The following is a 16,419-nucleotide window of genomic DNA, read 5'->3' on the forward strand; positions in this document are numbered from 1 at the left end:
AGAGCTCAGGGTGTTCCTGTTGCCTCTGACGGCAGCTTAGACTGGCTGGAGTTTGCCTGGGCTTCCCTCTCTGCGGAAGGCAGAAGCAGGGATTGCTCCTGGATCAGCAGAAGGCTGTGACTGCTTGAGTCCTAGCCACTGGCAGAAGTCCTTCTGAAATCAGTCTCTAGGAGAACACATCAAGCCCTTTGTGATTCTGCAGCACAACCCAATGAATCTGCTTCTTGTCCTTAACAGCTGCCAGTGCTGTGCTCTCAGATAAGATCTCATAGGGTTGAGAAGAGAGCCCAGTGGATTCTGTGTCTACCATCACCTGCTGGGACAAAAAGGGCACTGATCTGCGCCTTGGTGTGGCTGATCTCAAAGCCCATCCTGTTGTGTCCTGAATGGGGGCAACAGCTTGTCCAGGGTTCAGGCTCACTCTGGCTTCTTCCCATCAGTGCCTGTCAGTGCTCATGCTTGGGCTTTGCCAGCCTTGTTGTGGTCGCTGCCCTGCCCCTGAGGGCTGGTGGGAATGCAGAGGTTGGAGCCTTCCTTAGCTGGGAGGGTCCCGCTGCTGCCTGGCTGCTGCAGTACGGAGCTGCCTGAGGCAGCAGCCCCTGCTCTGGGCCGGCTTCTGCCTCGCACGGCCTGGGCTCACAGGAGGGTCAGCATCTCCTCTGGGCAGCTCTCTGTGTCACAGGGGCGCCTGAGGAGCACTGCTGTCCTCTGTGCCCCGCCCGTGCCCACCTTGCCGAGTTGGGAAGATGGGGACGTGTGCGGTGCCGAGAGGGCGAGTGCAATGGGAGCGACTGATCCGCGCTGTCAGGGTGAAGAGAAGCGGCGTGGTTCTTCACGTGGAGCACGGGCAAGGGCGTCTGTGAGCTCAGCCTGCTCATAAAGGGTGAGGGTCCTGATGCTGAAAGCCCCATGGGGATTTGTTCTAGCATGAGCTGCTCTGGTTTATAAACGCAGAGGCATTCTTCTGGTAAACTGCTGCAAGGTGAAAAAGATGGGAACACTTGGCAATATTCCTCCTGTTCTGAACTTCACATCTGTTCAGAGGAATTGATTCTAGATGTCCAGGTGCATTTAATCTTAGCAAGTAGGAAACCTTTTCTAAATCGCACAGTTTATTCTTGTTTATTCCCAAGAAAACAAAGGCACTGTTATTTCCAGCTCTCCTTAATGTTTCTAGATGACAAATTTACTTGCCTTGGTAGGTATTCTCTTCTGGTCTCAGTCTCCTCTGAATGTATCTCCCTATGCTTCCCTGTGTGCCTGCTGTCTAGAGGTCTCTCACTTCAAAGGATGCTGGAAATCAGTCTCTGTGCCAGCCACTTGTGCTGTGGGCCTCCTGTTTTTTTCTTGTTGTCCCAGTTCCTGTTCCTGTTGTTGTTAGCCAGCTGTCCACAAAGGGAGGGCTCAGAGCTCCAGACAGTGGGGCTGCCTTTTGTATCTCCTAGAAGGTGGGATCTCTGCTTTAAAGTGAACATCTTGCATTTTGTTTCCCTCAGGGAGAATGGTGAAGATGGAAAGTCCTATCCTAAAATACATTGAACTGGAAAATATTGGCAGTGGGTGAGTCCAAGCAATGTTAATTGTACAAAAATACGCATCAGGTGTTTTGCTGGTGGAATAGGTATCAAGTGTAAAGTCTGACAAGCTGCAAATGTGTTCAGGCACTGGGCTTAGATTGTCAGTGCTGATCAGAATTTCTACATGTGCTCAGAAGGCATTGTCAAAGACATCTCAATGCTTCCAGTGTCCTGCAGGTCTTAGGCATTGACAGCACAGATCTCCTGTGTGGGCTGGCTTTCACTGCAAGATCTAAATGGCTTCTCCTTTCTCTGCTTCTGTTTTGTTTCTAGGGGTTATGGAGACGTTTATAGAGCACTCGACACTGCCACAGGAGGAGAGGTAAATGTCAACAGCCCCTGCAGGCTCTGCTGCACTCGAGGGCTTTCCCCTCTGGTGTGAGCTGTGGCTGGAGCTTTGGGCAGAGCTGTGCTGAAAAGGGACCAGAAGAACAGACTGGTGCCAGCCCACAAAACACATTTGGGACTTTGTCCTCCTCAGCTGCCGGAAGGAAGGCACGGAGGGCAGCGGTTCCTTTCAGAGAAGGACGTGCTCACTCACTCTCCATTGCTAAAACAAAGGTGGTGCCTTCGAGCACCTCACTGCTCTTTGGGGCTACAGCTTCAGAGTCCTGGATTCTCATTTCTGGCTGCCAGAAAATCTGTCTGAAAGTTACTGGTAGTTCCTTGTCCACCCGCAGTGCTGCACTTGGGAACTGCACATAGGGAGAGATCTGCAAGGCGTCCCTGAAAGCCCTAAGCCCTGCCCATATCACAAGATATATCCACAGAGCATTAAGGCATAGATTACTTCTTCTGAGTCCCAAACAAAGCAGCAGAGAGTGTGGTCAGAGGTTTGTGGGTGATAACTGAGACACCGCTGTTACCAAGTGGACAAGGCAAAATGTCAGTGGCCCCACGTGTCCTGTAACTGGCTCCCAAGGGAGCAGAGAAATGGGCTGTTGGAATGTCAGTTCCTAATTACTGCAGTGCCTAATCACAAGGCAGTTTGGCACAGCTCAGCTGCGTCATTGCAAAATCACTCACTCCATGTGTCTTGTGGTCTCATGCCACCAACTTCTTGAGTTACTGATTTTCAATGTCATTTTAGGTGGCCATAAAGAAAATACAGCTTCAAAAACTGAGGAAGAAGGAACTAAAAGTCAGTGAACTCATGGTCATGAAGGTGAACAGGAATGCCAACCTGGTCAACTGTTTAGACAGGTGAGTTGTGCTTTTGTCCCAGGAATACTTGTTCACATATTGCAAACATGCAAGGTAAAATCCCACTTTGGTCACTGGCAGAAAATAGAGCTGTAATTATTGGCTAATTATTATTGCTCTTTTCATCTCCAGTGGATGGGAAGAGATTGCATTTTGTCTGCATGAGTCTTCGCTGGCACACGGTATTTGAAAATTGTTCAAAAACCTGGATGAGTCGTGTCTTACAAAATCAATGATCTCTATATTCACATATGAATATATATGATACATATATCAATGATCTCTATAATCACAGCCACCACTTTGTTTTGGAGCTTGATTTTTTTCAAGTGTCTTCCTACGTCCAGGTAAACTATCAAGGATTTCCCTTGGATTGTTGCCACTGTTTTTCATTGCTATGCATGCCAGGAAGACTAGGTGCTTTTTTCCAGAAACACCATGCGTGACAGGTTTTATATCTGGGCTCTTACTAAACTGCACATTTTGCTTGCTGCCCATCTAAGACATCTTCTTTTTTGCAGCTGTGCCTTTCTCCTTCAGACTGCACAGATGGCAAAAAATGCACAGCCAAGAGGGAATGTCTATTCCTTTATTTTGTCTTTGTCTCAAAGGGACCTGTAAAGAAGAATCAACCCATCTTTTCCAAACAGCAACCTAGCCATGTACATTCATCTCCATGCCCTTGTGTCCTTCTTTCAGCTACCTTGTGGGTGAGGAACTGTCCCTGGTTATGGAGTACATGGATGGAGACACTCTGAGCAATGTCATCAGCAAGACCTACTTGTCAGAAGATGAGATGGCAGCCATCAGTCGAGAGGTCAGCAATCCCATCTGTGTTTCCAAGGGCTTGGGCAGGATTGTTGGGAAACAGGGCCTCAGAGCTGGAGTGATTTCCTGTGCCAAGCTTTGTTTCTGTGTTGCTGGTATGCTATGGGCAAGTAAAAGCATCTCAAGTGAAAGGCCTGCCAGTGCCCCTGTACTCCCTGTACTCAGTGCCAGTACTCTTATCTCCTGCTGTTGTACTCTCGCTCTGTCTCTTGTATTTGTATTTGTATTTGCTGTTCTCCACCTTGCCTCTCTAAATGTTTGCCTGGAGTCTGTCTTCACTGCATTCCTTGCCTGTAAAATCAAAAGGGCCAGTGGCAGGATTTGAAATGATCAGCAAAGATCATTTCAGTGCAGCCAAAATGCTCTTTGCTTATGGAAAGTGACTGGTGTGATACTTCCAAGCCTGTGCTGAGGCCAGCAAGAAAACCTTTGTCATGCAGCCTCCCACCCAAAAGTGATCCACTTCACAATAAAGGGAGGGATTTCTCCTTTCAGAACCCCTCCTTTGTCCTCTGCATGGCAAAAGCACATCCACTGCAGCAGGAGTCATCCTGGCTGGTTTGCAGGGGACAGCCTACAACAGCAGGTGCTGTTGCTCTTTCAAAAGCTGACATGCCTTTCCTCAGAAAGGTCCTGCTCTGCAGGTGTTGGAGCAGCAAGCTCTTCCTCTCAGTGGCCATTACTGTTCTGCCATTACTCCCCATTCCCCCAGAGAGGGAATCTTTTCAATTCTTTGCTTCCTTTCTTGTGTGATGAAATCACATCACTCATTTTTGCCCTCCTGTTTCTGTTTTCTCCCTCAGTGCCTGCAAGGACTGCAATTTCTTCATTCAAACCACGTCATCCACCACAATTTGAAGAGCAGAAACATCCTTCTCAGAACCGACGGCTCTGTCAAGCTGGGTCAGTATATTCTTGGTCAGGTGCAGCATTCCAGGGATGTGGGTGTGGGGCTGCTTGGAGTGACAGCCAGCTCCCCAAAAATGGTGCTGGTGGCAGCGCAGGGACCCCTGCTGCGAGCTGAGGGCACAGTTGTGTCGAAGGAAGGGGACCAGGACACCAGTTGGTTCATCACAGGCCCTTCAGGTCCGGTCCGGTCCCGGTCCCTCAGGTCTTTCTGGTCCCGTTTATTAAAGAAAGTATCAAACACTTATACAGCAAATAATAAGCTTATGAATATTCTGTAAGCCAAGCAATCTATTGGTTAAACTATAGCATTAACTCATCTTCATTCCTTAGGGATTACACTCTCTTTTCTCATGTCTCTTTCACTGTTTGTTATTATACCACAGCTAGGCCCAAGGACACTGTTATCTGTGCACAGTTGCAACGTGCACAGAGGTATAAGGGACCACAAGCAGTCAAGAGTGGCCTTGCTCTGTGTGTGTCCCTTCCAGACAGAGGGATCTACAATCTAAAGCTTCAGGGAAATGAACTCCACTGCTGTAAGCAGCGTTAAGAAACCTGGGGTTTTTTGGAAGTGGCCAATTCCATACTCCCTTGGCTAAAGCCCCAAGGAAATCGAGCGTGGCAGTTCTCCAGGAGATCCAACAGCACATTCTTAGCCTGAGAGTGGGGAATTCTCTTGCTTGGTTTCCTAATTGGAGCTGGCTTTCACGGTTTGTTGTTTTCTCCACAGCTGACTTTGGCCTCTTTGCTCAGCTCAGCCCTGAGCAGGGCAGACGGAGCTCCGTGGCCGGCGCTGCTGGGTGGCTGGCGCCTGAAGTGGTGACAGGTCAACCATGTGGCCCCAAAATGGACATATGGTCTTTGGGAATCGTGGGCATCGAAATGGTGGAACGAGAAGTTCCTTCCTGGAATGCAACTCCTGTCTTGGTAAGGTGCAAATACTCACTGTCCTTTCTCACCTGTCCCATGTTCTGTGTGCCATTGAACAAAATCCCATTGCCATCTGCTGGCACCACTTCCACCAAGGTCCCCTACTAAAAATGCCCCTGCAACACATCAGCATCTGCTGTAGCTTTGGTTGTATCAGAAAGGGAAGGGGCAGTTCAGAAACCTAACCAGTTCAGAAACCTGCCAGTTTGGCCTCCAGCCATGCCTGACATTTCTCACTTGTGTTTTGAACAATGTTGGAACTCTGTTTCTGAAGGACAAGAATTTTTCAGTGGACAGGGTAGACATGTGATAAATATCCTGAGAAATAGAGGTTAGACCTTCCCAGTTTCAATTTTATAGAAAACATAGGAAAAAAGGAAAAAGAAAAGTAAACAAAAAAGGAAAAGAGAAAAAAACCTACTACCAAAGCAATGCCCAAGCAGTTCTGCTTGTTTTTTCATTTTTAAACGCAGCTCTTCTCTTCCATTCTGTAGCATCTTTTCCAAATCCTGTGGTTGTTGAAACTTTCAGGCTTTCAAGTCATCTGTACATTGTTCACTCATGTGTGTGGGTGTCCTGGGTAAGTTTAGGATGTGTTTATCTCCGACTGCAGTTAGAATTGTTTGCCAAACCCTTGGCTATTTCCTGGTACTTTAACAAGTTGATGAGCTTGCAGGCAGGTGCCTGGGCTGGGATCCAGCGTGGGCAGTTGACACCGGTGCTGTGTTTCTTTACCACAGGAGCAGGGCCATCCCTGGCCTGCACAGTTCTAATGACAGGGAGGGCTCCAGCTCCCAACCATGGCCAGTGGCTGAACTCAGCTGAGAGCCAGGATAAAACCCTCTTTGTCACCTCTGGTGATGTGGGAAAAGGACAGAAAGCTGCATAAATTATTTGTACACAAGGGGAGTGCATTGCCATTTCTGGATTTGAAATTCTCCTTTGGGTTAAAGAGGATAATAGCAAAGTCTCTTTGGTCACCATCTATTTCAGTGCCACAAGCACAGAGTTATCATGACAGTGGTGGGCATTTTTATGGAGACTCCAAGGCCTCTTGCCATTGTTATTTTTGTCTATTTGAGATGGATTCTGCAAGTTGAGGTTTGAATAGTTCCCAGTCAGTGTCTTATATGGTTTCTAAATACCATCTTGCAAAAGTAGAACGAGCTCTCTCCCCCTGACTTGTCAGCGTGTTAGGGCTTGGTTCTTGGAACCACACTGGATAATGATCAGCCGATGTCTTGCCAATCTACACTGTAACTCCTTGGCCTGAGGAGTATCAGAAAGATCTGCTGAGCTCCATGGACACTGTCAGCTGCATGGACGTGAGCATCCTTGGCCTTGCTGAAGAAACTGGAGCTCAGCTTAGGTTAGATGCTCTTGAGCAGGAGAAAGGCTGGAATCCTCAGGAGTTTCCAGAGGCCTGCGTGCCCAGAGGGACTGAGTTCTGGGGAGCAGCTGGATGTTTCTGCACGTCATGGAAGGGGATTGCCAGACAGCTCAAGCCTCACCACAGGCAAACACTCCCCAGCTCTTCTCAGGCAACATTTGCTTTGGGTTTCAAGTTGTTCCCACTTGTCTGTCTGTGAAGATGCCCCTAAAACCACAAGGCAAGCCTCTCAGAACTGGTGTTACATTTCCAGAAATGAAGAAAAGAAGGCCAAACACAAGAAAGTTGCTAAGGTACTGGTTTTTAGAGAGGAATCTAACCCCCTGTGCAGCTTCTTCTCACTGGGAAACGTGCCTGAAACCTGGGCATGAGGGTCTAAAGGCCACAGAGTCTCTTCTGCTTCTTGTGCAGTGCTGCTGAAACACTCAGTGACCGTGTTTCTCTCGTAGCCCAAAGCAACATTCTCCACATCACCAAGCCAGAGCCTGGTGATGTGGAGAACCTGCCAAAACCTCCCATTTGTTTCCTGGCACTTCCTGGGATGGGCCTACCATTCATGCATTGACTTGTGTAGCCAAATGAGTAGAGGGTGACCATAGGGATAGAAACTCTCTTTCTGATTTGACCATGAAAAGTTTTTATTTTCCATGTAAGGAAAGCAGAAATTTTCAGACTGCTGAGAGACAGAGCTGCAGGTGGCTCCTGTGTGTCCCAGCAGGTGTTTTCATCCCAGTACATTTGTGCATGCATCTTAATGTGTCTGTGTTGAAGATGAGATTCCAAATGTTTGTTTCCTTACCTGAGGAATACCTGGTGGATTTCCTTTCTTTCCTTCCAATTCCCATTGTTTTCAAGAACAAAGCAAAAAGCTTGATTGGTTTTGTTTTATGGCAGCTGTGCTTAAGAGACAAGAAGCACTGCAGAGATACTTTTCATATCCTAACCCTTGGATACAGTAGAGTTAGTATAGCAAAGTCCTTCTTCCAAAACGCCTCTCAAGCTGATATGAATCCTCAGGGAAGGAAATGTGCTTGTGCTGATGTAATTCCCACTAACTAGGTCAGGCAATGAAATCAGCTGCCAAGGCAAGATCTGCAGGACAGTTGGAAAGCTGTGGCTGCATCGGGGTTTGGGTTTTTGGTTGGTAAAGGAAAGTCATCTCTGGGTCTCTGCCAGGGCAGAAAGTGCCACTGCAGAGTGGAGCTTAATCAAAGGGATCTGGGAGGGCAGTGACAGATGGGAAAGAAGCAGGTGGAGCCTGGTGTCTCCTTTTTCCCCAGCCCCAACTCCTGATAGCCACAGGAGGAAGACAAAAGCTGCAGCAGCCCAACCTATTTTCATCTTGCCTGCGTGACTTCCTGAGCTGCTGCCTGCAGAGAGACGAGGCGCGGCGCTGGTCTGCCAAGGAGCTCCTGCAGGTAAAATGTGAAGGGGCTGCAGGTGAAACAGGCTCTGAGGGATGGGCTCCTCCTCCACTCAAGGCCAAGGCAGCAGATGAGCTCCCTTCCTCCTCACCTCCATTCTTGGTGCTCTTCAAATGAAAACAGTGAGGAATCCTAGACTGGGCTGGGTGGCAGGGCCCTGTAAAGGTCCTGTGGTGCAAGTGTCCTGCAATGAGCAGGGACATCTTTAAAGAGATCAGGTTGCTCAGAGCCCCTTGCCACTGGAGCCGGAATGGTTGGAGGAATGGGGCACCTACAAGCTCTTGGGGCAAGCTGTGCCAGGGTTCAACCATGCTCCAAGTAAACAAGTTCTTCCTTAGACCTACTCTGATTAGATGCCCTTTGTGTTTAAAAATATTTGTCCGTATCCCATTGTAACTGGCCCTGTTAAAAAAGATGTCCCCCACTTTCTTCAAAGCCACTCTGAAATCTTGGAAAGTGGCACTAAAGTCTCCCTGGGGCCTGTTCTTCACAAAACTGAATAACTCCAGCTCCCTCTGCATTTCCTGACAGGAGAGGTGCTCTGTCCTCTGATTGTTTCTGTCGCCCTCTTTTGTAATTTGGTGGAGTGTTCAGTTTTATCTAATGGCAAAAGAATTGAAGCAGAGCAATGCAGGGTACAGAGACATGAAATGGTGGTGGAGGAACCCAAGGAAGCCAGTCCCAGCTGAGCAGTCAGAGATTTGGCTGTGGGCAGGAGGGGCTGTGGGGGCTCACTCTGAGGGGCCCTGGTTTGTGCCCCCCAGCCCACCCTTAGAGGTTTCTGCCACGCAAACAGGGACAGCTGGGAGGGACTTGTCCCAGCCCCATCTGCTGCCTGGCACGCTCAAGCAGACGGGAACTGTGCCAGGGTTACTGCCAGGCTGTGTGGCAGAGAGGGAACTGCAGGGCCCAGTGCCACTGGGCTGGCCCTGCTGGGAAGGAAGGAGCCATCCAGCACACGAGGGGCAGGGCATGGAAAGGTAGACACTGCTTTCTGTCCCTGTAGGAATCAGCACAGTGCCTGTCTTTCAAAGGCAGGGGCCCATATGAGCCATTGGAGTTTCCTGAAAGGAAGAAACCCCAGGGACAGAAAGCACCATTTCTAGAGCACTGGCAGGGCAAAAATCCCAACAAGATAAAGAAACCTGAATAAATGGATGAGTGGGATTCTGGGCCAGGTTTGCCTGTGATGGCCGGGTCCTGCACATGACTGCTGGGTAGCAGATGGTCCCACTGCTCCTCTTTCTGGGTCTTTTTAGGACCCAGAGCAATCCTGATTGAGCCTGTGAAGCACTGAGCTTGGAAAGTAATGACTCACTGTTCACTGTTGTTTGTCTTTTTGTTGTTTGGTTTGTTGTTTGTTTTTGGTTTATTTGTTTTGTTTTGGTTTTGGGTTTTTGTTTGTGTTTTTTTTCTTTTTTGGTTTTGTTTCTGTATTTGTTTTATGGTTTTTTGGCCTTTTTTTTGTGAAAAGCATCCATTTGTAACATCAGCTGAGGCTGCATCCACCCTGGCACCGCTCATCATCTCAGTGAAGAGGAGGATGGAGAAGCAAACAGCGCTATAATCACATCAGGACCATTTTCTCCATAGCTATCTCAGAGTAGGATTGTAGAGTAGGACGGTACAGTATGATTTAGAGTAGGATTTAGAGTAGGACTATGTGGAGGAAAGAAAAAAGACTCTGCACAATTTATTGAGAATCAAGGAGAAGCCATTTATTGTGCTTCTAATCATAGTTTATAATTAGTTCCTATCCTGTAGCTTTCTGTAGTCATGCATTGTTTGGTTGCATCTTTTTTTTAATCTAATTGGTAGATGCTGTAAGGGTCATTTTATTTGCGTTGCTACCCCTTTGTCTGTCAGCAACTCTTCTGCTTCTTCTTTCTGCTCGCAACATCACCTTTTTATCCACAAAGCTGAATGCAGCTTTATTAAAAACCTGACTTAGTCCTAGAAGGTTAGTTAGTTTAGTTAGCTCCAGAAGGTTAGGCTGGTTGATTTAGTGCCTGTCCATTTTTCTGTAAATACCACCCTAGAGGATTATAGAGTAGGATTGTAAATAAATAAAGTTTCTGAAACTTTAACTCATCTGGAAGAATCCTTTCTTTCTTACCCTGTGAACAAGCTGAGCATTTCCTTTTGAGTTGTCAGCTGTCTCTTAATGGTGCAATGGCTTCTTTGGTGTTGTGAAAAGTACATATTACAGGATAGGCACTTCACAGCTATTAAAATGAATATATATATATATATATATGTATATATATATAAATTAATATACTATATGTGTTATGTTGTCTTAGTTAGTAGTACTGTATTTTTTTAAGTAGTGTGGTATGTTGCGGTGCTATGTCATGGTTTGCCTCAGATACCCCAGGTTCCTCCCTGATAATTCCCTGCCAGGTGTGTCAATCATCCCTCCTTTCCACACCCTGACCCCTGCTGAGCACTGTCTGTCAATCCTGGCATTCCAGAAGGGCGGCGAGTGATTGGCAGAATTCCAAAGATGCCCTCCCCTCCTGGAAGGACATTGGGCCATCCAGGTGTCCTCTGTCCCTTGACACTTCCCCGCCCCGTACCTGGTTGGTGATCCCCGTGTTCCTTCCCTGCCCCTCTGCCCCGGGTAAAAGGGTGAGCAAACCATGCATTTGGGAGTTCTCCTGGAGCCCTTGCTGGATTCAGAGGCCTGTGGGCCAGGAATAAAGCTCTGGATAGAAACCCTCCATCAGAACCAACTCCTTTCCTTCACCTGGCCTTAAAGCTTCTCCACCAAAGGTAAACCTGAGCTCCTGCGTGCCTGGACTTGCCTCCAATTGCTCAGCTGCAGCATCCAGCTAGCCAAAAGTGTCTCTGGGGTAAAATTCCACAGATGCTGCTATTTGGTCAGGCAGCAAAGGCCAGACAAGCTCATGTACGTCCCGTCCAGCTATATTGGTAATTATTTCAGTGGTAAATATAGTTTTAGATTATAACATTATGTAAAACAGGAGCTATGTGATGTAAGATACTTTTTTAACTAGCTCAATAAAGGGATGGGGTAATCAAGAAATTCTTTCCCCGGAGATGACAGCAACAGAACACCAAAAGCCTAAAGGGAAGAATTCTTGCGTCCTTATGTGAAATGACCAACTTTCTTCCACCTCCTTCCCGACTTAAAGGAGCCAACAGGATTAAGGGGGAGAACTTGACAATAAGCAGAGAACACCCTTTGTTTGAAAAGAATTTATGCATCATGTATGAGATATATGAATATGCCACAAGCCATTGCTTTTAAGGGCTAATCCTTTGTTAGCGTGTGTGCTTTCGGGGCATAATTGCCCAGGAGGCACCAGGACTGTCCATATGTCTTTGTTTTTATTGTCCTTTACTGTTCTAACTCTGATTGTCCAAATTCTTATTATTCTAACTTCTATTACTATCTAAATAACCATTTTATTGCTACTAAACTGGTAAAATTTAAAAAGAAGGGATTGTTGTTTTTCTCAGTGTGCTTTGAAAGCTGGGAAGACTCTTCATTCATCATCTCCAGAGCACACTGCCTTTGGCCAGAACACTGGCCTGTTTTGGTACATCTATGACACTTGTAGTTGAAGCAGAAAGGGCAATGGCATTTGAAGGCAAAACCAAAGGAAGGATGGAGCAGCCCAAACATCTCGTGCAGATGCAGGCCTTCAGCTGTGACTGGAGAGCATTGGGGTTCCTGACACTTGGATTTGTATCCCTAGGTGCAATGTCTTTGGCTGGAGGACAGCCTTGCTCAAGTGAGAAAGCAGAAAGATCAGAGAGGGTGCTCAGGAAGGTCTCCTGTGGCACAGAGCTGTCAGCGCCTGTGAGGTGAGAGCGGGCCCGGTCTTGCCCGGGCTGGAGCCCCAGCAGAGCCCAGGCAGAGGCCAGAGCAGCCTGAGCCCCAGCAGAGGCAGGCTGGGAGGAGGCCCTTGGAGCTGCAAGAGGCAGCAGCCGGGCCCTGAGTGCCTCTTCCCGGGAGCGGGCGAATCCTCCGCTCTCAGAGCCCAGGTGGCAGCTGGCTGCTGCCGAGGGGAAGCGCAGCCGTGCTGGGCACAGCCCGGCCTGGAGACATTGGCCGTCTGGAGTGTGCCCAGGAGCAGAGAAAGGCCAAGGGCAGCCACGGGCTGCTGGGCTGGCTGAGGATTCCTCCTCTTCTGCCGGCTGCCCTGCCACTCCCGGCAAAGGCCAGCAGTGTGTGCAGCACTCTGGGCACCGGGGCAGGGGCCGGGCTGCTCGGCAGGCTGGAGCACAGGGCAGCCTCCTTCAGGCCCGGCACTTGTGCCAGGGAAGAGAGGCCAGCGTGAGGCAGGGACAGCTTGGCAGGGCCCATCTGCAGGAGCCAGCGCCTCACGCAGCTCTGGGAGGAAGCGCCTGCAATCCTGCAGTTCTGCACTGAGCCAGAGCAAAGGTGTGAGATGCAGAGTGTTTGGCAGAAATATTCAGGCCCACCAGGCCAGCCTGCTTTGTGCTCTCTGGCGCACAGCAAGCGCTGTGCAATGCACCTCTGAGCTGCTGGGAGGGAGGCAGTTGGGGATGTGCCTGAGGTGAGCCAAGGGGTTTGCTGAAAATGGAATTAGGATAAATGAAAAGTGCAGATGAGTCGAGGGGCCAGCTGGGAATAGAATTGGGATAGCAGGAGACTGCATGTTTTAGTTAAGATTTTAAAATGAGGTAAGAAGCTAAGTTAGTAATACAACTAGCAGAAATCACATACCTTAGTTAAAGAGTACCAAATATATTAGGAACATAAAGCTAGGAGTGACAGGGATAGAGGAAGCAATTGTGAAGAAGCAGAGACCATAGAAATACCTTGCCTTAAGAATAATTGAACAGTTAGGAGAGGCTTGGACCATGAGCAGGTCCAAAGTTCTTCCCAGCTGGTCATGGGAAAAGAGTTCACCATGAGGAAGAAAGCTTTCTTCCTCCCATACAACCACACCCTCATTTCAAATCCCACCAACCCAGTTAAGGGAGTACAATTGCACAGCTGTAATAGATATTCAGCTGACAAAAAAGCGAAGCAGGCAGGTAAGAATTATGTATTATGAGTCCTTAGAAATCTAAAGTAAAACCTTTTCTGTAGAAATAGAGAGCAGGAGTCTGCAACTCCTTGCACGTGTCTTTGGAAACTAGTTCACATGTGTCCAGCGCTGCAATAAATACCCTTCTTTTCTACTATAATTAGTTGAAGAGTCATCTGTCCGTGCTTCAAGGGTTATGCTGGAGTAGTGACCTGATTTGGAAGGGAGCAGAAGAGTTTCAGCAGGCAATTTTTGGAAAAGATAGAAGGCTCTTGTGACTGAAGGGAAAGCCATTTGGAATGGAGTAATGATCCCAAAGTCCATACAATTGTATCTTTGTGTCTGAATTTAAATCAGAATGCTTATAGATAGCTTCATGCAATTTGTCTACAAATTTATCAAAGTCTTCATTCTTTCTTTGACAGATCTGTGTAAAAGATTGAGTGTGTAACCCATCTGAAAGTGCAAGGATAGCATTATATGCTACTTGTTGGCTCAGCTGCAAGACTTGATCAATGCTCTGAGCCTGGGCAGTGGCAGTAGCCCAGAGCACCTTGCCAAGTAACTGTTGTGCTGTTGAACCATACAGAGGATCACCCTGCACTCCAGGTCTTGCTGCTTCTTGAGCACACTTTTCCTCCCAGCTTTTATGACACATCACCTGCTGATAGGGTGGCATTCTAAGTCATATCATGGTATGCACATCAGCTGGAATTAATGTGTTAGATGGAAAAATATACTGCAGAAGTGACTGTGCAAGTTGGGATTTTCAACTAAATTGTGAAACTGCCGCTCTCAACTTTTCTAAAATCTTCCAGTCGAAAGGTTTTCAACCTCTACTTGCAGCATTAGTTACTACAGGAAAAGCTTCTACATCATTGGAGAAAAAGTCCCTTCTACAATAGTTTCTGGAATAACTTTTTTCTACTTTCATTTCTGAGCTGCTTCTATTTCAGGGTCACATTCCAATTCTAATTCCACATTCTTTGCAGCGTGAGAGGGAAGATTTTTTTTAACTGGCTCGAATGCTGGCTCAGAGACAGAATGAAGGAGTTTTTGCAAGACAATGGCCATATTCAGCCGATGCACAATCCAGCCTGCTTGTAATAATGGACAATGAACACCTTCACAAAGAATGAATTATTGACATGTTCAGAATTGAGGTCGGTATATCCTTGAAAAAGATACAAGAAGAAGAGTCATCAGGACTCGGCAAGTTTGTCAGCAAGCTTGGCAAAGTGAGACATGGGTGGGCCAGACAACCACAGCAAGATGCATAAAAAATTAGATGATCCAATCAGAATTCTAATTAAGATGTGTGAACACCTAGGATTAACCAATCATGTATTAGCTAGAGACACGTGGATAGCAGAGACTTATTTTAAACAGAGTCTTTTAAAGGATAATAAATTTGGCTTCACTAGATCATATTGGTTACGGTGTGATGTCCCAGAACCTCCACGCCCTGCAGCCTGTTCCCGCAGGAGGCTCTGGTGAGCCCCTTCCAGGATGCTCCGCTGTGCACACAGCCCTTCTCCTGCCCGCCCAAAACACTCCTGGGACAGCAGGACACAAGCTGGCCGGCTCTGGGCTCAGCACACCCCAAACAGAAGGGCAGGAAGACGCAGCGGCTGTTTTGCAGCCCTGCCCAAGAGAGGTGGGAAGGGTCTCCTCCCTCTGGTCTCACTTGGTTGGGTTTCTGACTGGGCCTGAGGCAGGGGCTGCCATTGCTCACTGTGGGGAGACCAGAGTTGCCAGAAGCACACCGAAGGTGCAGGCACTGCCTGACAGCGCTGCGGCCACTGGGACCGTCGCGCCTCCGAGTCTCAGCCACTCCCTGCAGCTGCTGCTGCTGCTGCTGCTGCTGCTTTTAGGCACACCCAGAGCTCACTGTTAGGCCACGACGGTCTCTGCTTCTGCCCTCTTCCTGTCCCTGTGTAGGGATGGAGCACTGCTGTGCTTTCAGGAAGCTCTCTGTAAAACCTTCCAGCATTGCTTTGCCCTTGGTGGATGCCTGCCATGGAATCCCGCACAGCTGGGTTCACAGCATTTTCAAGCTGGCTCTTCTAAAACCCAGGGTCCTTGTCCCCTTCAGTGTGCTCAGCACGCCCTTTAACTCCACGGTGCTGTGCAGCTGGAGCAGCGGGACAGGCACCTTTGCAGCCTGACTGCCCTTGTTCCTCTCTGCCCATGCCCAGAACACAGCAGACAGGAGAAGGGCAGCAGGGCCCTGCGTGTCCCCAGGCTCAGGATTTGCGTTGCTTCAGCTACATGGAGACACGGGTCAAGTGAGAAACCCAAACTGTTCATTAAGGGAAAGCAAAGGTAAGGGGTGAGCTGGGAGGCAGAAAAGGGGGATGGGCAGGGCCTGAGGGCTGCAGGGAGGGGGCTGCCAACAGGGAGAGAGATGGCAGGAGCTGCTGGAGCTTCCCACAGGCTCAGCTCTGAGCAGCCAGAGCCGTGCCTGGAGCTCCAGCTGGTCCATCCTGTTCTGCAGGTGCTCCCATCTTCAATGGGCACTTGAAATCGTTGATGGACGCTGGTACATCTGATCCATCAGACAAAGTCCTGCAGATCTTCCTTCAAAGATCAGCTGAAGCAGTTTGCTCAGGCACGATGGACTCTCATCTTCCTTCAGGGTTTGAAGAGCTGGAAGAGAGAGGAACAGAGCCAAGGTCAGAGGCCAGATTGAGAAATCCAAGGAAAGCCTCCTGCCAGGGCCATCCCAGCTGGCTGCAGTGGCCCGGGTGAGGCTCTCACTGTAGACGGGCAGCAGCTGGGCCGGGGGCAGGGAGGGGCGCGGGGCTGCTGGCTCACCCATGAACCTGAGGGCTGCCTCTCGCAGGGTCCTCTGTGGGCTCTTGGCTGCTCGGCTCTCCTCCTGCAGCAGCTGTGGGGAGCGCCAGCAGGGAATGCTCGGCACAGGCTCAGCCCCTCGGCCGGGCTCTCCCTCCCCCAGCACAGGGCGAGCCGGCCGGCACGGCACAGGGCAGGGAGCAGCAGGGTGGGCGCAGGCTGGCGGGCCCTGCTGCGGTGCTGGGCAGGGCCACAGCTGCCGGCCCCCCACACTGAGCACTGGGGGCAGGGCTCGAGCTTCCGGGCTGTCCTTACCAGGCTCTCAGCAAACTTAA

The sequence above is a fragment of the Zonotrichia albicollis genome, chromosome 7 (assembly GCF_047830755.1).
Source record: "Zonotrichia albicollis isolate bZonAlb1 chromosome 7, bZonAlb1.hap1, whole genome shotgun sequence".
Lineage (NCBI taxonomy): Eukaryota > Metazoa > Chordata > Aves > Passeriformes > Passerellidae > Zonotrichia > Zonotrichia albicollis.